The sequence below is a fragment of the Malaclemys terrapin genome, chromosome 9, assembly GCF_027887155.1.
Source record: "Malaclemys terrapin pileata isolate rMalTer1 chromosome 9, rMalTer1.hap1, whole genome shotgun sequence".
Taxonomy (NCBI): Eukaryota; Metazoa; Chordata; order Testudines; family Emydidae; genus Malaclemys; species Malaclemys terrapin.
Window position 1 is genome coordinate 1572727 of NC_071513.1, and position 21025 is coordinate 1593751.

The window sequence follows — 21025 nt, forward strand, 5'->3', positions numbered from 1 at the left end:
TGGGACCTGCTGGGTGCTCAGGACCTTTGCAAATCAGATCACTTTTTACGTGCATTAATTGAGTAAATAAATGTTCATGATAAGTTGATGTACTATTATTTAGCATATATTTTGATTTATAAATATAAAATTCAATGTATACATTATATTTGTGTATTATGTATAATCCTATTGAGTGAGAGTATCCGTATACACTGATGAAACCCTACAGGATAGTGTATGTGCAAACAGGAATTATTTTGGGGCAGTTCTGTGGTCTGTGTTATATTGGAGGTCAGACTAGATGATCTCACAATGGTCCCTTCTGGCCTTGGAGTCTGAGTAGATCTGTAAAGTTTTCTTTGGAAGAAAAAGACTCCATAAATCTGTTGTTGCTATAATAGTGTCACATTGCAACAACTGGAGGCCATTATTTTTCTTAGAAATAAGGTTGGTCACAATGAACAACATGTGCCTTATGCTGCAGCGAGATGATGCAGAAATTGTTTTGTGAGAAATAGCACCAAGCTACAACTGGAAGCAAGATGAGGACTCCTAAGGGACAGCACAGAGAGCTAGAAGAATGAGCAGCTAGTGCTTCCAGGCAGCCAAATGGGAACTGCGGAGAGGGTTAATATGGCCTGAATGACACAACAGGAGTGAGGGTGAAATCACACACAGAAAATGAAGATAATTTTTACAAGTATGTGTTGCTGCTTGAGAGTTGTTAGTTTAGAGATGAGTCTTAGCTTTAAGAAGGGTTGCGAATCTGATATCGCTAATGGACACACTGACTTTCTTGACAGACCATGGCTATGCTGTCACTTATTCTATTCTGTTGTACCTCACCATTTGTCATATCTTTATTTCATATACTTGGTTCTAAAACTATGTGGAAATATCACAGTGGAATTACAAAGAAGTCATGATTCCTGAGTCCTCTGCGTTTTAAACAAAAATGTTCTCTTAGTTGTCTGTTGCTTTGGTCACCGTTTTGATTTACTTTGTGTGACTTCAGAATCATTGGAATTCTGTGTGTGTTAACAATTTTCTGAAAAAAAGCCAAATATAAGCTTAAAAATGTGGAGGGTAGGGGTGGTGCAGAGGGGCAGGTGGAGATCAACAGAACAAAAGATCCTTGTAGAAAACTTTTTTTTTTTTTTTTAAATAATGGAGATATCCTATCTCCTAGAACTGGAAGGGACCTTGAAAGGTCATTGAGTCCAGCCCCCTGCCTTCACTAGCAGGACCAAGTACTGATTTTGCCCCAGATCCCTAAATGGCCCCCTCAAGGATTGAACTCACAACCCTGGGTTTAGCAGGCCAATGCTCAAACCACTGAGCTATCCCTCCTCCATCATGAAATACTGTAGTTCCTTTAAAACTCAATAGCATATTGTACAACCTTAGTTATGGATGCAAAACCAGTTATTGTTTTGTTGTGGCACAGTCTTGAAATTTGCTTCTGGGCATTTTGACCTGCTAATATTTTAGTTTCTCTCTTTCAAGAAGGAGAGGGAGGGAGGTATTTGGGGTGGTAATATTGAAATACGACCCACATTTATAACAAATGCTGCACTAGCAGCACAGCAAAGAGGGAGAAACTGGCAATCTGGTATAGAAAGATTTAGATGCTTTCTGAGTACTAAAGCCGATAGAACACAAATTGAGTTCCATGCAGTAGAAAAACTAGTATGTCTGAGGACAAAGAACAAAACCAGGAAGTATCAACTAAAATAAAAGGTGCCCATAGTAGAAATATCTCAATTTGTGTGTCTTAGGTACCACTGTAATGAAATCCAAATTAAATGCTGGACTGCGTGACTAGAGACTGTCTGAAAATCCTGATTGGGGATTACAGAGAGACTATAGCATTTGCACAATTCCCGGCGTAATACCATATTTCTGGGTGTGACTCATTCAGAGCTGTGGAGAATACGTATCAGGTGGAGGATTGGAAGCACACTGATGAAAAGTCAGACTCCTACGGTAATAAGTGCTTCATGGGAGCTGAGGAGTCATTGGGCCCTTCAGGGATTAGCTGATCCCCATGTGGGTTTCACCTGCTCACTGGCCAAATCCAGGAGTTTGTGGGAATCACTCAGAGGTTGCTAAGGAGTAAAGGATTTGGGCTGCTGGGACTCCACTATAGAGTAACTCCTGGCAAGGTACCCTCTCCTCTGGCCTGTGCTCCCAGCATGACCAACCAACGCTGGCTCCTAACGTCTCCATTTGGCTGGGAAGCAGCAACGGGGAGGCGTGCTGAGTCAAGGGGTTGGGCTGGGGTGAGAAGGTCCCAGTATGGATCCCAGAGAAGTTCCTACAGGAGGGTGGCACCGGTGGATGAGAAGAGACAGCAGAATATACGTACCTGAGAAGCCAGTGGGGGAAAAGGGCAGGGGGCTTTGGCACTTGGCAGAGGGCCCTGGTGAGGTATAGAGGGAGAGCAGGTGGAAGAAATGTGGGAGGCGAGCTGTGGTTACTGCTAAGGGGTGAGGGAGGGAATGGGAAAGACTAAATGTGTGATTACCTGTTACCTGTCTCCACCAATAAGTAAACTCACTTCCTTGTTCTTGCCGTATCTCCTCAGGTATTTCTGTCCGTTTTTGCAATACACCTCACAGGGAGTGAGCTCTTTTACCTGTGTCCTATTGACCAAGATGGGGAAGGTGGAGAGGGGGATTCTCGGTTCCAGATCCTCTTTGGCCTCCTCTCTTTAGGTTGCAGGTGCCTTTTCTCCTTGGAGATGGGCTGAGTAAACCTTCATCATATGCAAAGCAGATTTTGTAACAAGGACAAGGTTTAGTAAAAACAGGAAATGGTGTAAAAACAAAAATAAACTTGTTCTCATAGCCAGATTTACATTTCCCTTGAGCTAAGGTAAAGGAGGTTCTTTGTGAATTTAGATGCTAAAATGTAAGAAGTTTCTACTGAGCATGCGTGAACTGTGATTGTCCACCCACCCCCATGGCTTGTAAAGTGGCCATATTTGGGCAGATTTTCTTGGAGATGGCAACAGGCACATCCTAGGCACAAAGGTCACCCCTTTGTCGTACTTCAAATCCCTGCTCCAAAGCCTGGAGGAGCTAGAGCTGTGCAAACAAACGGTCACCAGACATTTTTTACTTGGGCAGAACAACAAATTTACCCTCACCCTCATTCTTGGAAATGGCTACATTGTTTTGGCTGAAGTTTAAAATAATAATAATTCAGCCTGGGGCAGACACCCAGCATGGAGAACTCAGTCCAAAGTGTTCAAGTTTGGCAAGGTTATAAGCAACTGAAAACAGGGCCTTATAAAGGGAAGTGTCTGGCAACTTTAATAACAGGAGATGCTACCAGTCCCCCCCCCCCCCGAATAAAAACAAGGAAAGCAAAGGTGATTCTAGATAAAGAATAATATTGACTTACTGTGCGCAGTGTAGAACAATCAGATTCAAGATCCCAGTTTGGCCCATTACATACACGTGCCTTAGTTGAGAGATTCATATGTGGGCTGGGGTCTGGACATGTAATTCCCTTAATGTTTGGGGAGATTGTTTCAGTTTTCAACAGACTGTATCTCACTAGGTTAACTCCTGTGCAGACCGTTGCACATAATAATACATTACAAGTCTTTCAGTGGTTGCCAATTCTGTTTAACTCCAGGGCAGCCACAGTCTCCACAAAACTGAAGGACTGCGTCTCTGCATTGGGCTTCTTGGCAATTACCGGTTAAGTTGTGGGTTTATGTTGTTGCAGATTCTTTCCGGATGTAAAAACCAAGTAACTAGTTAAACTGCAGTTCCTTTATTAGCTCCCAAAGCAAAGTTCTTTAGAGCATGACACTATCACAGAAAGAGAGGCTATTAGCAGTGCAGAGTTGGAAGAGTTTAACTGCAGGCATAGGAAATTGTTGACTGACTGACTGGAGACAGGCTTGGCTATCTCTAGAGCCTGTTCTGTGTGTGTGTGTGTGGGGGGGGGAGAGTTCATTCTCTAATTCTGTCTCGCAGGGCTGTCAGCTCTAGCCTGCCTTTACCTGAATCTTCAGAATTCCTCTCACGCAGCGGCATGTGAAAATTGAACTTCTGGAAATAAGATAGAACTCAGCCTTTGAGATGTAACCTCTGGCCAGGGGTCGCAATGGTGGGAAGGTGTAGGTCCCTCATTCAGCGTCCCCTGGGATGTTTAGGTGTCAACACCCAACTCTCCCTGACCCAGCTGGTACATCCAATAAAACTCCCAACAGCCCCAGAATCAATCCCTTCAGATTTTTCTGTATTGAATATAACAGTCCATTGTCACCTCAACGCCACTGTGACAGGAGGCTGGGTAATGCCACTGTGACAGGAGGCTGGGTAAGGCGTGCTTAACCAGGCCCTTGCCGTGCCAGCCCCCATGAAGGGGAGTAAATGGGAGCTGGCTGAATAGGCCTATACCTGCCTGGCAACTAGCAGTTGCCAGCCTAATTAGCCAGGGACTATAAGGGGCTGGGAGGAAGGAAGCCGGGGGGACGGGACAGGAGGATGAGAGAGGGAGAGGCCAGAGGCAGAGGGGCGGGTGCCTCTGGTCTGCTGCTTGTAAAGCCTGGCTGTGAAACAAACCTGTATATAGATAGGAAGGTGGTGCTGGTGGTGGGAAAGGACTTAGGGGTTACAGTGGACGAGAAGCTGGATAGGAGTCAGTGTGCCCTTGTTGCCAAGAAGGCTAATGGCATTTTGGGCTGTATAAGTAGGGGCATTGCCAGCAGATCGAGGGACATGATTCGTGGGTGAATGCCCACTCCGTCATTGCGTCCGATGAAGTGGGCATTCACCCACGAAAGCTTAGGCTCCAATACATCTGTTAGTCTTAAAGGTGCCACAGGACCCTCTGTTGCTTTTTACATATCCAGACTAACACGGCTACCCCTCTGATTTTTTTACCTAGTATTTTATCTTTTTAATTGTTTTACTTGTTCAGGGTTTTTTTGCCTGCATGCTTTTTTTTTCTTGGTGCGATAGTTTACTTATGAAATGTAATCTGCCTTTTTCATAAAAGAGCCAAGGCACTTACTGCACCATCTCACTAAACAGAGACACAAAGGCTACACAAAAATCCCTGAACACTTAGTGCCTGAAATAAAATCCCCTTTAAGGCTCAGTTCTCACCCTGTGCTGCCTCTGCACCACTATGGGTGGGTAAGCACAGAGATGGCAGGGAGATCAGAAATCCTCCCCAAAATGTCTTGGCTTGCCGTCTGTTTTAGCACACTCTGTAGAAACAATTCTCTCTGCTTATGTTGAGGTGTAATCTGTCACATATTACGCAGTTCAAGCAGTCACTCTTCTTAAAATGATATACAGGTAGGAACCGTCAGTTTCACAGTAAAAATGATATAATTGCTTACAATTGTAACCTAGAGCCAGATGACTCAGATTTGCACTTGTTCATCTTAAAAGGAAAGACACAGTTTACCAAAGTAAATCTTTGATTTGTTGTTGGTCTGATTAACTGTCTTTAGTTTGTCCATCAAACTAATATGGTGGGTGGGGATGTCAGCAGTTGTTGCTGGCAGCTTGTTTAGTTAACAAATGACAGGGTTCCTTAGACTGTCAACTCCATGGAGCAGGGGCCATTCCTTCCCTAACGCCTGGAGAGCACTCAGTATGCTACGGAGTGCTGCCAGCAACTAACAGTAATAATTATCGGCTAGTCAGCATTCCCTCTTCGTATCTATAGATCTGAGGTTAAATTCTGCTCTTCTGACCAAGAGGAGTTTGCATCTTTCTTCTTCCATAAAGCAGACATTGACCCCAAGGATATTAAATTTAAAAAATGAGATAAACAGGTTCAAAATATTAAGGCCTGTTTTGGCCACATTCTGCTCATAGCTGCAGTGGTGTAAATCTGGAATAGCTCTGTTGCGTCTCTAACAAGGTACTCTCATAAGCTAAGATTCAGTTCGTGTTTCGGAATGGACCCTGCTGTGCTTCATCAATGTAAATCCAAACTAGCTTCAATTGATTTACACCTGTGTAATAGGGCTGATTTGGGGTTAAGTGGGGCTGTGATCTGAAGCCAGCTTCTGACGTTACAAATAATGAATGCCTTCCATTGAATTAAATACATATTTATTAATATTTCCAGTTTGATAAAAGCAGCAAAAAATTAACTGCTATAAAAAGCTGAGTTAGAAGATTAGAACAAATCAGACGCCATAATGAACAAATCAAGCAGGCGGACAGATGTCTTAGGCCTCTGCAGTGCAGTGGCATGAGTTAGGGATGGGAAAGCAGCCTCAAGTGAATGGCGCTTTACCCACTTGATGGATGCCACCCACTTTACCAAGGATTTAAACTGACTCAACAAGTCCTTGATATGGTTGGTTGGTAGATCAGACCTTTAACATTCTTTTAGGGTAAAGACCAACATTTCATGACACTCTCATTTTGATACATCTCTTCCCTGTTTGCATGGATAATTTTCTTAGCTTCCTTCATCTATTTTCTATATTTCTTAGTTTTTCGGAGTGAGAAGGTATTGGTAGGAATTCTTAGCTGTAAATGCCTTTAGCCAGCTGTCAGTTCTCTCTCTGGACCCAACTTTCCCATGTATCCATGTCCTGCATTTTGAGGTTTAAACTGGCACAAACATTCCTCTGCTGACTTGGGTTTCCAAATAGGGGATGTGCCTATGCCGGTGAGGCACACGCGGAGCTCAGAGACTGTGAGGATAGACTAGACTAGACTAGAAAATTGTGCCCTCTTTCTTGCTCTCCAAAAGCTCAAATTCTGCTCAACTTGCTTCAGCATTCAGGGCTGGATCTGAAGTCAGTGCACAGGGGTCGTTAGCGTTAATGGGCTTTTGGATCAGCAGCTTAAAGCGGGACAATATAAGGCACTTGGAGGTGCTGCCAATTCTGCCATGCTCGGTTTTTCATTTTGGGTGAGAATTTAGAAAAATAATTCCTCATTGAACTTTCTAGTCTCCCTTTATTTAACTATTGCAGAGTAATAACACCTCTGCCTCGATGCAAGAGATCCATTTTGCTTTCTTGTACTCAGCCTTCATGGCAATTTAAGGTCAGCCACTGTTCACTGAAGTGTTTCTATTTACTGCGTTCTCCTGCTATTCGTGTGCAGGATCGCTTTGTTCTGGTACATCTCTGGCAGCTACCCTAGCTACTTTATGCCTCTGTAGATAGTTATTAATTTGGGTGTCTCTTTCTTTCAAAAACAACAAAGAGTCTGGTGGCACCTTAAAGACTAACAGATTTATTTGGGCATAAGCTTTCGTGAGTAAAAACCTCACTTCTTCTTTCTTTCAACCTTTTCCCACTTGCTGAAACATTGCTAATGCAAGACTGCCAGTATAGTACCTTTCCCCTCCGTCTCCTTCTGCATGTCTAATGTTACTCCCTGAGCCTTCTATACAATAGACTCTCACTCTGCCCTTTCGCCTCTTTCCTTTCCATACCCTGACAAGTAAATCAAGATAAAATAATGAAACATATTGTGTATAAAATGCTTATTTTACATTCCTAAATTTCAAATCTATTGTTAGGCTGAAATGTGCTAATGGTCGCCATCAAGCACGTCTTTGATCTGTAGATTAATCACAGACCTGGTTAAAACTGATGGGTGTGCTAACAACCCCTTTTTCAGGCTAAATAGGAGGAGCAATTAAACCCCTTTATGGAGTGAAAGCTGGATACAATAGACCCTACTGCCCAAGGTACTGGACTGCATAGCAAAGCCTGAGCAGTGTTAAGCCATGTGATCTGAGAGGTTTTGCTGGGACTAGCTCAAAAACATAGGGGCTCTCAACCTTTCCAGACCACTGTACTCCTTTCAGGAGTCTGATTTGTCTTGTGTACCCCGAGTTTCACCTCCCTTAAAAACTGCTTGCTTACAAAATCAGACCTAAAAATACAAAAGTGTCACAGCACGCTAGTATTGAAAAATTGCTGACTTTCTCAATTTTACCACATAATTAAAAAAACAATTGGAATATAAATATTGTACTTACATTTCAGTGCATAGTATATAGAGCCGTGTAAAATTATTGTATGAAATTTTAGTTTGGAGTGACTTTGCTAGTGCTTTTTCTGTAAAACTAGGCAGATATCTAGATGAGTTGATGTATTTTACCACTGCACATACCTACTTTGTGCCCATTTTACCAGTATGGGAATGCTCCCCTTTGAGATTTTAATGCACACTTTAAATTTAGATACTTAGGATATTCTGAGAGGATTTTTCCCTCAACCCAGAATGAGGTCTATCAATAATTCCTGTCCGGAGTGGGTATCTTTGGAAGTGTCGAGCTGCTCTGGTGTGTTCTAGGTCTTACAGTGTTGCATGCTCAGTATAATCTAAACCGTGAGCAGCTGAGGCCAGGCCTGGCTTTTCACTGTGTTTCTGTACAGCGCTGTGCACACTGCAGTGCTGGAACCTGTCTGGTACCTGTCGGATTATTGCAATACAAATAATAACTTCTGTAACAGCCATAACTGATGCATTTGGTCTACTGAGTAAATGTGACGCTTCATTTAAAAGCCAATAATGCATAGCTAGAAAGTGTATCCTTGTGGTTTTATGGAGGGCTCACTCAGCTATATGTCTTCTTGGATCCCTTTGAAATTAAAACTTTTAGGTCTTATGTGAATAGTCCTGTTGAAATCAACAAAATCGCATGAATAAGGGCTTCAGGATTGGGACCTAACCCACTCCCCTTCTTCCCCCCCCACCCCCCGCAACCCACCCCCCAAAATTATGTTAAATTGTGTCAAAAGCTCTAGTTATCCTGGAATAAGCCAGCAGTCATGTGTTCATTTTAAAACCCTGTGTTTTGCCATTTAATTTCTGCTCTAATTAATTAGAGCCAAAAAATCTTACCAAGTTATAGGTGAAACTGTGTTATATCAAACTTGCTTTGATCCGCCGGAGTGGGCAGCCCTGCCCCCCGGTGCGCTGCTTTACCGCGTTCTATCCGAATTCGTGTTATATCGGGTCGCGTTCTATCGGGGTAGAGGTGCACTATAGGGCTGGAAATTCTATGGCTATAGCTTTCCTACAATGATGTCAAAGAATTTTAAGGCTACTGTAATGTGCTGTCTTAAAAGTGACTAGCTAAAGTATTTGTGGCAATGCAGTGTCTAACAGGGAACATGTCTGCTTTTCTAGGGAAAGGAGGGATCCGGACTAATGCTTTTAGCAAACAAATCATGCTGTCACTGCAACACGCTCCTCTTCGGAATGTAAGTACATGCTAAAAACCAAATTCGCGTTTAGCTTGTTTATGAATCAGTTATGGTGGAGGCTGTGAATGGCTAGAGTTAGTGTTATCATTTATTATTTGCATTGTAGTAACACTTACAGGCCCAAATCAGGAGAGGGGCTTTATGGCGCTAGGTGCTGTACAAAGAGAGCACAGAGCTGGAGATCTTACAAGCTGCGAAGTTTGTGTAAAACAATGTGAAGGGGCAGTGGGGATGAGGAAAGCTAATAAAATCGTGCATAGGCCAGAATCTCTACATGGGCATCGCCAGATGCCTTCATGCTGATTACGTATGATTTGAACAAAACTGTAAAACATAAGCTAAATATCCAACGTCCCTGCTGGCTGCCAGCCTAGCTAGTATCCATTGCCAGTTTGCTGTAGTCACTGGGGGGCGTGGAGAGTGGAATGACGAGAGTGGCAATTTTAAGGTAACATTTGTCAGAGGAAAAACTGAAGCAAAACTAAAGAACTGTCCAACTGTCTGGTGAAAACATCGCCCTTCAGAAGCAAAACAACATGCTGTTGCGAACAATCCCTTTTGTGCTGACAAAGGGAAGATTGTTTCATTAGATCACATCTGGAAACGGATTAGGGCAAGTCCTAATGTCTCTTGGATTTTCAGACTTCACGGGAAAGGGCACAAGGGCAATGCAGTTAAGACTTGCAAGCAGGCATAGGCAAAGCTGAGGAGCACAGTTAATAGACCTCAAATTAACTTGGACAAGGTGAATTTCAAAAAAGTAAATTAGACAGTATACGATGGAGTGATGGCCCTAATTCCATCCATGTAACACTGTAACTCCGCATCCTTCCAGAGAGCTGGGCTGGGCGACCTGGTTGCATACTAGAGGGCCAGGCATTGCCACAGCATGTAATCCCTAGCAGAAAGAACAAGAGAAGGTGTTTTATAACCCAGGGTATACGGGTTGAACATTTGAAGGGCGAGGTACAAGCAGAGTGTGAATTTGGGGCAGACTCTTGTTGGTTTGCGACAGTACCGTGGAGCAGGTGTTAACAACAGGTTGCCCTTGTCTATCTTTGATTTAACATCCTTCCCAATAGAGGCAGTAGGAGCCAGTGGATTTGGTTTGTCATAGGGCAGCTCACTTCTGGGACATCCTCCAGTGACAGGCCATGGTACAACAAGTGCATGTGCACCTGCCTCAGTTTCCCCTTTTCTTCCTGCAAGCACTTTTAAAATATCTGTAGAATGTGATTGTGAAGCCAAAAGGCTGCAGCTGCAGTTTAACACCGACAAAACGAACAGGAGTACTTGTGGCACCTTAGAGACTAACAAATTTATTTGAGCATAAGCTTTCGTGGGCTACAGCCCACTTCATCAGATGCATAGAATGGAACATATAGTAAGAAGATATATATATATATATATAACACACATACAGAGAACATGAAAAGATGGGAGTTGCCATACCAACTCTAAGAGGCAAATTAATTAAGATGAGCTATTATCAGCAGGAGGAAAAAAAACACTTTTGTAGTGATAATCAAGATGGCCCATTTCAGACAGTTGACAAGAAGGTGTGAGGATACTTAACATGGGGAAATAGCTTCAATTTGTGTAATGATCCAGCCACTCCCAGTCTCTATTCAAGCCCAAGTTAATGGTATCTAGTTTGCAAATTAATTCCAGTTCAGCAGTTTCTCGTTGGAGTCTGTTTTTGAAGCTTTTCTGTTGCAAAATTGCCACCTTTAAGTCTGTTACTGAGTGACCAGAGAGGTTGAAGTGTTTTCCTACTGGTTTTTGAATGTTATGATTCCTGATCTCAGATTTGTGTCCATTTAAAACTGAAATCCAGAGAGGGTGCAGTTGTGTATTGGCAATGCTACTTCACAGACAGGGAATGAACAGATCAAATGGACATTTATGGTGTGTGAACATTTACTGTAGAAGAGACTCTCAGGCAGGACTCTCAAAGTCAACGCTTCTTTTAGGTCCTTAAGGTTACGTCTCCACTGGAATAAAAGACCTGGAGCACGGCTGTGGCTGGCCTGGGTCAGCTGATGAGCTCACAGGGCTTGGGCTGAGGGGGTTGTGTAGATGTTGGGGCTCTGCTTGTGGGGTCCCAGACCTCAGGCTCCAGCCCACGCCCAAACATCTATGCAATGTTTACATCCTGCAGCCTGAACCCGTGAGTGTCCACTGACCCAGGCCAGCTGTGGGTGGGTGATTGCTGTGTAGATGTACCCGAAATGTCCCAGGGCTCTTGGCTGAGATTTTTCTCGTCTCGTTGTCTCATTCTCATTTCCCTGCCTGTATTTGCTGTTCTCTTGGGCTGATCCCGAGCCGGGTGTGCTGCTGAGAGACCTGGGAGTTGCTTCGCATTAGCAGAGGCTCAGTGGAAGCCCCCAAGTTGCTCAGCAGGCAAGTGTTCGATCACACCAGGCTGAGCCAAAGGGTCTGCAGCACAGACTTTCACCAGAGGGTTAAGTGACTAAAATGGGCTTGTCAGTGAGTAGAACTGGAGTGGGAAATCAGGTGTGCAGCACCATTTTGCTTCCTGTAACATAACCAACAGAGACACTGTTTGCAGTTTGAAATTATTGTAGTTTATAGTGTAAAAAAAAAGTTAAAATCAAAACAAAATGTTCTGAAATTTTCAGAATGAAACCTTTAGATTGACCCAATGCAGAGACCCGTTTGGTTTGTCAGTCCATGAATATTTTCAAGATTTTTGACTTTTTCTTCACAATTCAGGATGGGAATATTTTTTTTTTTTAAATCTCTCCTCCCCCTCCCCCCGAATGAGAGAACTGTTTCCCACCCAGCCCTGTTAACCATAAACAAACATAGCCATGGTCTCACCCCATGGAAATGTCTTAAGGGACTTAAGAAATGATAGCTGTTCTCTAGAACTTTTGAACCATCCTATAGAATTGAATAGAGAAATCTGTCCCTAGCATTCTCTATTGAGCCAGATAGGTTTTTAGAGTAATTTCTATAGAACACCATTGCCTTTATTTCCTGTTAAATACTATAGGACTTGTTGGCAATGCCAGCCCCTGGGGATGTTCTTTCAGAATGTAGACATTTGACATTCTGAGTGTTACCGTCTTCCCAAGAGTGGCTTGCTTCACTTTGCAAACCCATTAACAGCCAGAGTAAGAATGCAAGAGCTCCTGAAATGTGCTGCATGAGTAACTGTGCAAAGGGGAGCCATGCAGATCACCGTTGTTGACTATGGAAATCATAGAATCATAGAATATCAGGGTTGGAAGGGACCTCAGGAGGTCATCTAGTCCAACCCCCTGCTCAAAGCAGGACCAATCCCCAACTAAATCAACCGATTCCCAAACTAAATCCTGTGCTGGCGTGCATAAGGCACAGACTGCATATTCATAAACAAAGTCCTCCTGGCCACTTTAATAGTGCTGCCATATACTGCGGATCTGCACAGTTGCGGAGCAAGCTGGATTATCTCTACTCCATCCTGTTGGATGGGGACCAGGTAAGTATTATGCTCAGCGTCCTTGAGAGCTATCTAACTTTTGCTGTGTCCCTCTAGCAAGTTCTGCATTTCTGCAGGACCAAGCACTTGATGTCTCGTTGATTGTAGTCTTCTCGCTCTGTAACCCTTAGTGCACCAGGGCTTTTATTGTTCTCTGAATAACCTAACTTTTCATCCCTGGATTTATTGTAGGAAATGTACCCTTTAGCCTTGCTGCTTGCTGACCAGTCCGCCTTCCTCTCAGGGGCTTACTTAATTTCAGCTCTGCTTTTTTTAAAAAAAAAAGTTACTTCTACAACTGTAAGAATGTGGTTCTGCCGTGAAAATGACTGTGGGAAAATGGCACTTTCTGCTACCTGGGTGTATTACTAGTCAGTTCTAGTGGCTTCAGTGGCTAAAATAAGAGAGTACACCAAGGCTGGTATCCTCATCTAGTGGCTGGTCCACCCAAGAGGTTAAGAGCCTACTAATGCTGCCGGATGATAGAGTTACACCTTATGGTGCACGTGTAAAGTGATGTTTTTAGCACTGAAGGTCCTGTGTTGGCTGGTGGTTACACCAGCCCAGCTGGGAGATGGTGAACTGGGTACTGTTCCTTTGTGTTCTTCACCCAGTAGAAAGATGTATTGCCTTCCAATCAGTTAACTCTGTTAGTGCTCAGTTAAGGCAGTGGGGTTACACAGCTGTCACTGCTGCTCTAATTGAGTTTGCACAACATTTATGTATTGCTGACATCGGAAAAGAAAAGAACCCAGATTGCTTCTCAAGTGCCAGTTTAACTTGGCAGGGCTGGCAGGTAAAGGGAAACATCTTTCTGCTTCTCAACTGAGCACATTTGATCTGAAAATCATTGGTAGACAGTGACCAGGAAACCCCACAATGCTGCTTGCTACAGTTTAGCTTTTCAGATTAGAACACTGGCCCTTTCCATCAGGGCTGGCAGGCGGCGTATTCTATATGGTGGTAAATGCTCTAGAGACTCTCCAGAGCGAAATGAAATGGCCAGCTCGGTTTGTTTCCCTTTCTCCCTCATGATGCAGGATGGACCTTTAGAGCATCGTATAGTCCAGTATCTAAGGCATTGCCACCTGTAGAAAGTCATTTTGTCTTTCTTTGGTTTCTCTGTCTCCTAGGTTTTGCTTCCCACTCTCATGTCTATTAAAACAGAAGTTTTCCCCCAAATATGGAACTGGCTTCACTGATTAATTTGATAATTATTGCTGTCAGATCTTCCCTTTGAACTTCCTTGTTAATTTATCTTCAGGAAGCATCAAATATCTCTGAGACAATTAATCCAAACATTCAATTAAAAAGAGGCAAATTTAGAAAAATCTCCGATTAAATATTTAATTAGAAATCTGAGATGACATAAATGAAGAAAACCTAAAAGCCCTGCTGTAAAAGGCAGCTGGTTAAATGCCAATCTCTCTGTAGTGATTTGGGTTCACAGCTCAGGCTTGTGATCTGTGTAAAGCTGAGGATATGAGCAGAAGTTCTCCATAGTTATGAGCAGGCATCAATGTATTAAGTGGATGCCGGCCTGAGCTTGCATTAGCTTCTCCACGGTTCCCCTTGCACAAAGGGGCTAATGCCATCAGGAGAAGCCCTGGCAGCACGGCTCCATAGCGTGTGCAGATGACTCAGGCCTTCTGTGAATCTCCCAGAATCTGCATCTCCCCGGGAGAGGCAAACTGCAGCCCTACCCTGGAATTATTTGGGAAACCTTTGGGTGAATTCCTCTGGTGGAGTTGTCCCACTTCCCCTGGGCGGAGAGGGTTGAGGCTGGGAGTCCGTAGCTAAAGGCTGGGAGTCCGAGGTGGAGAATAAGTGAAGACTGTTCTGTAGGGAGAGGGAACATTGGTGATATTTGTATTACTGAGCAGGGTGTGGGAATTCCTGGGAGAATAACGTAGTGCCAGCTGGACAGGTGAGACCAGCAGAGCAATTTACAGGGAGACACACTGGGACGAGATGGTCTGCACAAGTAACTGAGCTCTCTGGCAGTTCAACCAGTGGAGTCACCCAGATACCCTGGGGCTAGCGGGCCTGTATCGTGAGTTATCCTCTCCTGTGTACGGGGGTTCTGGGAAGGTAAAAACAAAAGCCAGAGTTTCTAGCACAGGATGAGAAGTCGTTCTGCAGTCTTTCCACACACTCCCGTGGCTGGGGGCAGGAGGGGGGAAAGTTTCTCGCTACAGCCTGAAGGGGTTGACGGATCGGCTTTTAATGAGAGCGACACGCAATGCAGCAGCTTCAGCCAGCTCTTAGATGAGCCTTGAGGAGGAGAGGGAAGCCAAAGGTGTATCTGCTCCCTGACCTGGTATTGAAGAAGGACCCTGGTAAGATGATCTCATAGTGGCAAAATATAGCAAAGGGTAGAGGTCAGCTACAGACAGATCCCTCGTATGCCTCTGGCAAAAGATGCTGCCCTGTTATCTTAGAAAAATAGATAACCAGGCCGGTGAGGGAAGAAGAAGCATTCCTACCTCTGTTCAGAAAGGAGAAACCAGTCATGATAAAAGGCCTTTTAACCAAAACTGAAAGCAGAATCCAGCAGTGTCTACTTTAGCTATTGTTTGTGGAGCACTGACAACATACCCAGCACTGCCTGCACCTAGGGTCCCTGCCCAGAGGAGACAAACGCATGAAACAACCGGGAGACACAATGCGCTGGGTTCAGCACAAAGCAGTGCCGCAGCTTTGGACCCTAATGTCTGTGGCTCTGATTAAGAAACAGCAGCACTGTTCAGGGTGGTGGGATGAAGACTAGCAGGCTGCATGGAAGGACTGTGTCCTGAGGAGGGACCTGGCAGACGTGTAGCAAGTGTCCAGCCACTCCAGCAAACAGAGGGGCAGCATGGACATGAGGGAGAAGGATAAAGGCAGTAGCCAGGCATGAAATCTTCGCGCGAAAGGACTTTGGGGCTGGGGGCATAGGTCTAGTCTGAGCAAGGACATGATGCAGTGAACAAAGTGTGAATTTACAGTAACCTTGTAAATACGTAAGAGCTGTAGCTAGTAGAAAAGAGCCGGGTAGTAAGCAATGGGCCATAGCTTGCCCCTGTGGCCTAGCATGTACTACAGCGCGTGAACAGCTCATGACCTAGGTGGGATTGACTACCAAAATTAGTAGCCCAATCATAAAGTGTGTGATGCAATGTATTAACCAGTAGTGTTACGTCGAATGTGTTGCTGAGTTGATTCAGGACTATGTACTTTGGATGTGTCGTATACCCCGTACCCAACCCCTGTGCCTGAGCCTGTATGCCAGTAAAAAACCCTCCGTGACGAGTTCAGAGCTGAGTTCTTGGGAACCGAGTGGCTAAGGTCCCAGAGGACACTGATTGGATAAGGTCTCAGAAGCCACCCCAATAGCTGGGGGAGAATGGACCCCACTCCCAGCTGGGAGCTGGGGCAAGAAGCTTCTGGGGGGCGGGAGCCCGCCGGGAGCCTGTGGGGCAGTGGGGCTCCTGGCAGGGAGCTGCCAGGAGAGCTGAGACCCCAGGCTCTCAACCCCCCACGCTGCCTTTCTTAGGTCCGTGGGAGTGTTCCTGGTGAGGACGCGGCGCACCGACCCCAGAGGGCAGTGTGGACAGCAGTAATTACTGCTGTGGCTGAAAGTCGACCTACTATAGGTTGTGTGTGGCGTTAGCAAAGCAGTGGCTCTCTTGGATGTTTCGGTTCTGTGGACCACGCAGACTTCCTGAATGTCTGCAATAAAGAAGCATCCACTGAAATATAAGAATATTCCCTTGGAAAATCCAGAGGGAGTTTTAGATTAATTTGCTTTCCCCTTTTTAGATAAAAATGAGTGAGCAAAATCTGTCTGGAGAGCTCCGATGCAGCTCTCCCGGATTGCTGACTGAGACTGATTTCTTAAAGGGTATGTGGAATTGGCGTGTTCAAGCACATCAGAGTTTTGACAAGAATCGCTTTTATTAAAGCGTCTGTAGAAGTACAGCAGCCCAGTGCAAGTTCACAGCTCTTCCCATAAGCCCCGATTCAGGAGAGCCCTTCTCTAGGTCCCACTGACTTCTGGGGCACAGAAGCACATTCCTAACTGCCGTTCCCCAAGAGGGCCTGAGGAAGGGGGGAATTTCGGTTCCTCGTGCAAACCCAGAGTAAAAAGGGTCTGCATGGCGGGGGAGGGGCAATCCCGGGGATGGAAAGTTCCCCGTCAGCCTTCCGGCAGGTACAAGGCAGATGCACAGCCAGAGTAGTGCAGTAGCACTTGTTGCCAGCTGCTTCCCACCTCTCTACTCAGAGCCTGTGTCTGTCGCAGAGCCCCTGGGTCCTGCACCAAACCCCTCTGGGCTCCCGTGAAGAGTCTCTGCTCTGGGATGCACAGGGTCTCGGCGACAGATGGCTCAGCTTCTGCAGCACATACTTTCCCCTCTGCCATCTCCCAGAGGAGGCTGTCTCACAGCCTGGTGGGCTGTTCAGCGCATTTCACTGATGTGGTTAGATTAGACATGGAGGTGTGACAGAGGGGGTACTCCTCTGCCCTGAGGAACCAAACGAGTCTCCCACTCCTGGGGTGCAGCTCCCCTTCCTGTCAGTGGGTTTAGGGACCCATTACCACAGGCTCGCTGAGAAGTGAGCGTGCCTCCCTGAGGTTTCGCAGATACTGCCGCAGGTTCAGACATGTAGATGTCACTTTGAACCGTCTGTGGAGAAGTGATGGTTAGGATAAATTAGTTCCTTACGTGTTTTCTGCACAAATTTAAATGAGGTAGTTTCTCATAATATCAACTGACCTGAGAACACTGGCCTATTTTGTGACTAGCAGTTGTAAGCCATTAATGCTTCTGACTTTGTTTCAAAACAATGTCGTCTTTTAAGTCAGAGCTCTGCCTGCGCAAAGAGTGCAGGATCCGGCCCATTTTGTGACAAAATGGAACCTGCCTATGGGAGCGCAGAAGACTTCTGCGCTGAAACCACAGACGTGAGAACACCGCATTTGCTCCCCCTCCGTAAACACAAAACGCGGTGAGACCTACATTGGTGCTGTGAGGATTAATTAGTTAGCTGCTGAGCAACAATGCAGACTGCAGGCTTGCTTCTGCTCCTGACCTTGCCTTGGAGCCTAGACTCCAGCTTCTGACCTGGTTTGTCCCCGACTCTTCTATTTGCCTGTTGTCTGCAACTTGGCGCCTGACCTGATTCCCTGGTATCCAGACTCCAGCTTGGTAACTGAGTCATTGGCTGCCCACGACCTAGCCCTGATAGGGACAGGCAGGACAGATGCAAACTCTCAGCTATTAGCGCTGGAAGGGGAAGGAAATGATTGATTGTTTTTCTGCACAGAGATAAGATTTGGTTCCATGTCTGATTTTAAGAATGGTCCTGATTCAGTGATTTCTGAATAAGCTAGTAATGGTTCCAATTTAAAGCCCTTTAGTTGAGAGGACTAAGGGAAAGGTTTGCTTTGTGCTAATCCGTAGTTTCTGAAAGCCTGTCACAAAGCCACCCTCAATAAGAATGGATCTGACAATTGTAGCTCTCCAAACCTGACAGATTCAGCAGTTAGACAGTTGAAATGTCACCCTGGTGTACGCACTGGGAGGTATATTGACACACATGCTGTGAGAGAACAGGCTTGTATTGCTGCAGTCTAGACAATTGATGCCTATTCCACGGGTCTCATAAAGTTCTGTTTTCCATTGTATTCATCCCAGCAGGAACTTAACAAATACAGCCGTTAGATAGTCCCTCCCGAAATTCATGCCTGTATTTCGGTTAAGGAGTTCCGAGGCCCAGAATCTAAGACAGACTGCTTTGTCACCAGAGCCGAGCTGTGTCATGCCCAGCACTTCACCATCCCAGTAGTCTGGGCGAATATTTTTCATGAGCTTGGGATCATGGATTCTCACCCACTGAGTTTCACTTTGAGTTTCTGGTTCATTCCCCTCCACAGCTCTAAATCAAAGCAGCTGAGTGTCACCATATTTCCATTTCACACGTTTTTGAGCCAAAAACAATGAGCACAAGTTTTTTTTTCCTAGATATATTTACTAAAAATGTCTGTCGCTAGAGGTCCCAGGACACAGCTCAGCTTTTCCTCTACTCTGTGAGGTGGCAGGGACTGTGGTTAGCAAAGCCTCCCAGACTCCCAATATCCTGCAAGATGGCTGGCCATCCCCTTACCTGGTCTGTTCTGCTGTCCTTGGAGTTGCTGTGCCTCCATTCCCGCCCCATCCATGGAGATCCAGTTGGGCAGAGGGGTGCTCCTCTGCAGCTCCTTCCCACCGGGCAGCTGTTGGGGGTGAGGAGCAACTGTCCCATAACAAAAAGAACGAGGAGTCCTTGTGGCACCTTCGAGACTAACACGTTTATTTGGGGATAAGCTTTCGTGGGCTGAAACCCACTTTATCGGTTTTATGGGTTTTAGCCCACGAAAGCTTATGCCCAAATAAACGTGTTAGTCTCGAAGGTGCCACAAGGACTCCTCGTTCTTTTTGCTGATACAGACTAACATGGCTGCCCCTCTGAAACCTGTCCCATAACAGTAACTTGCGTTATTATCCCTCCTCCTTGGTCTGCCATGGTGTATATCACCTTGTGGCTTCGCACTCCTGGGTAGCAGAAGTATCTTCTACATAAGATCAGCCAGACTGACTCAGACCAGCGGTCCATCTAGCCCACTGTCCTGTCTTCCGACAGTGACCAGTGCCAGATGCTTCACAGGGAATGAACAGAACAGTGCTATTAGCGAGTGATCCATCCCCTGTCCTCCACTCCCAGCCTCTGGCAGTCAGAGGTCTTCACTTTCTGGGTGCAGGTGTTTTGTGCCCATCTCAGACACCCAGAGGAGCTGACATGACGGAGCTCTAGCCTTAAGAACAACAACAATCTGGCCTTCCCCTCTGCCCTGAGCTGGGGAGGGCTGGGCCTGGACATGCCGGTCATGATGTGCTGCCTGCAGCCAGCTCTGTGGGAGACAGACTCTTCTGGAGCAAGGGCACCAGCTGCATGAAAGATTGATTTGAAGAATGTGGTCTTGCTTCATGGAATCGATATTCCCTGATGCAGTACGTCTGACTTAGATTTGGAACAAGGAATTTTGCCTCAACCGAAAAACCAGAAAACAAAAAAGCCCTCAACTCTCTGCCTCTCTACCAGGGAATAGGGACTCTGTATCAAGACATAAAGGTCTAGAACATTTGGTCTGTTTATCATTTTGCAAACGAATTACACATCTCCGTTAAATCCAGACCCTTCTCACTCCCCTCACCCCGACATACCCCAACCTGTCTCTCCGTTGTGGTGTTACTTTCCTGGATATAACGTGTGGGCTACAGCTTTACATCTAAGAAATAATTCTTCAGTCACTTAGTCAGAACAGTCATTTCTGGTGATATGCCCAGCGTCTAAGAAAGAAGAGAATCACCGCTGACAATGAGCACCTCTCTCAGATCTAATTCCTGTTCATTCAGACAAATAGAACTAGCAAGACCATCTGCAATAGCACCGGCTGGTCACTTCCATTAATGTTGCACTATATACATGGCTGAAATGGCAGCATGATTTTCTCTGTTTTTTTCCTAAAGGAACAATGCTAGACTTTAATGCCGCTTGTGGAGGCCTTTCATATATCGAATACAGGTTAGTTAAAGCTCTACTCTTGATATTTTGACTGGATTTCTAAATTTACTCCTCTTAGTAATCCACAGTGTTAAAACAAACCCTGCTGGAACTTTGGTTCCTCCCACAGATAGCAAAGGGAATTCTTATTCAATAGACCCGAGTGTGTGTGTGTACGCTGTGTGCAACGGTGGCTTTCTGGCTGCTGAGGTTTGTAGTTTGATTATTCATGAGATTAAATAATTATTGTTAAGTGCCCCGTGACGGAGTGCCATAGACCTTTTTAGATAATGAGTAAAAATGAGCTGGCAGTGCTGACTGTGCTGACGCATCAGAACTGTGCTTCGATTCTACTTTGTGGAAAGCCTGGACTGAGGAATGGCCAATTAATACAAAACCATTTAATTAAAATGTCATCTTCACGTTAGCCAGGAGACGCCTCCGCGGGCAGGATTGACCAGCTGAATTGTTTGCTAGGGGGCGGCACGACTGCTGAAAAGAAATGGAACGCACCCACAAGTGAGCTGCTGCTTTAGCGGCAGGTCCTGAGCCAGACGGCTACGATCTCGATCTTGTGAGTGCCTCTCTCCTAGGTCTTCCCTGGGGCTCCGAGCAGGCCAGGAGTCTGCTCACAGAGCATCCGCTGGAGGTTGAGGGGGCAGGGGACTAGGCAGACAGCTGCCAGACCAGAGGGATAGGTGAAGGGATGCGGCACGCAGTGTTTTAACCACATCCAGCCAGGCTCCAGT

The 21025-nt window shown here is 45.4% G+C and overlaps 1 protein-coding gene across 5 annotated transcripts in view; it reads left to right on the top strand.

The window, feature by feature from the left end:
- Positions 1-21025, top strand: part of HTR2C (5-hydroxytryptamine receptor 2C) — a 436136-nt gene that overhangs the window by 127125 nt on the left and 287986 nt on the right. For 4 of the 5 annotated variants that reach the window (XM_054038881.1, XM_054038880.1, XM_054038879.1 and 1 more), the window contains exon 2: positions 9129-9202. The exons of the other annotated variant lie outside the window; for it this stretch is intronic. The gene's annotated coding sequence lies outside the window, so the exon portion shown is untranslated. The remainder of the gene's footprint in view (positions 1-9128; positions 9203-21025) is intronic. 5 annotated transcript variants of the gene reach the window in all.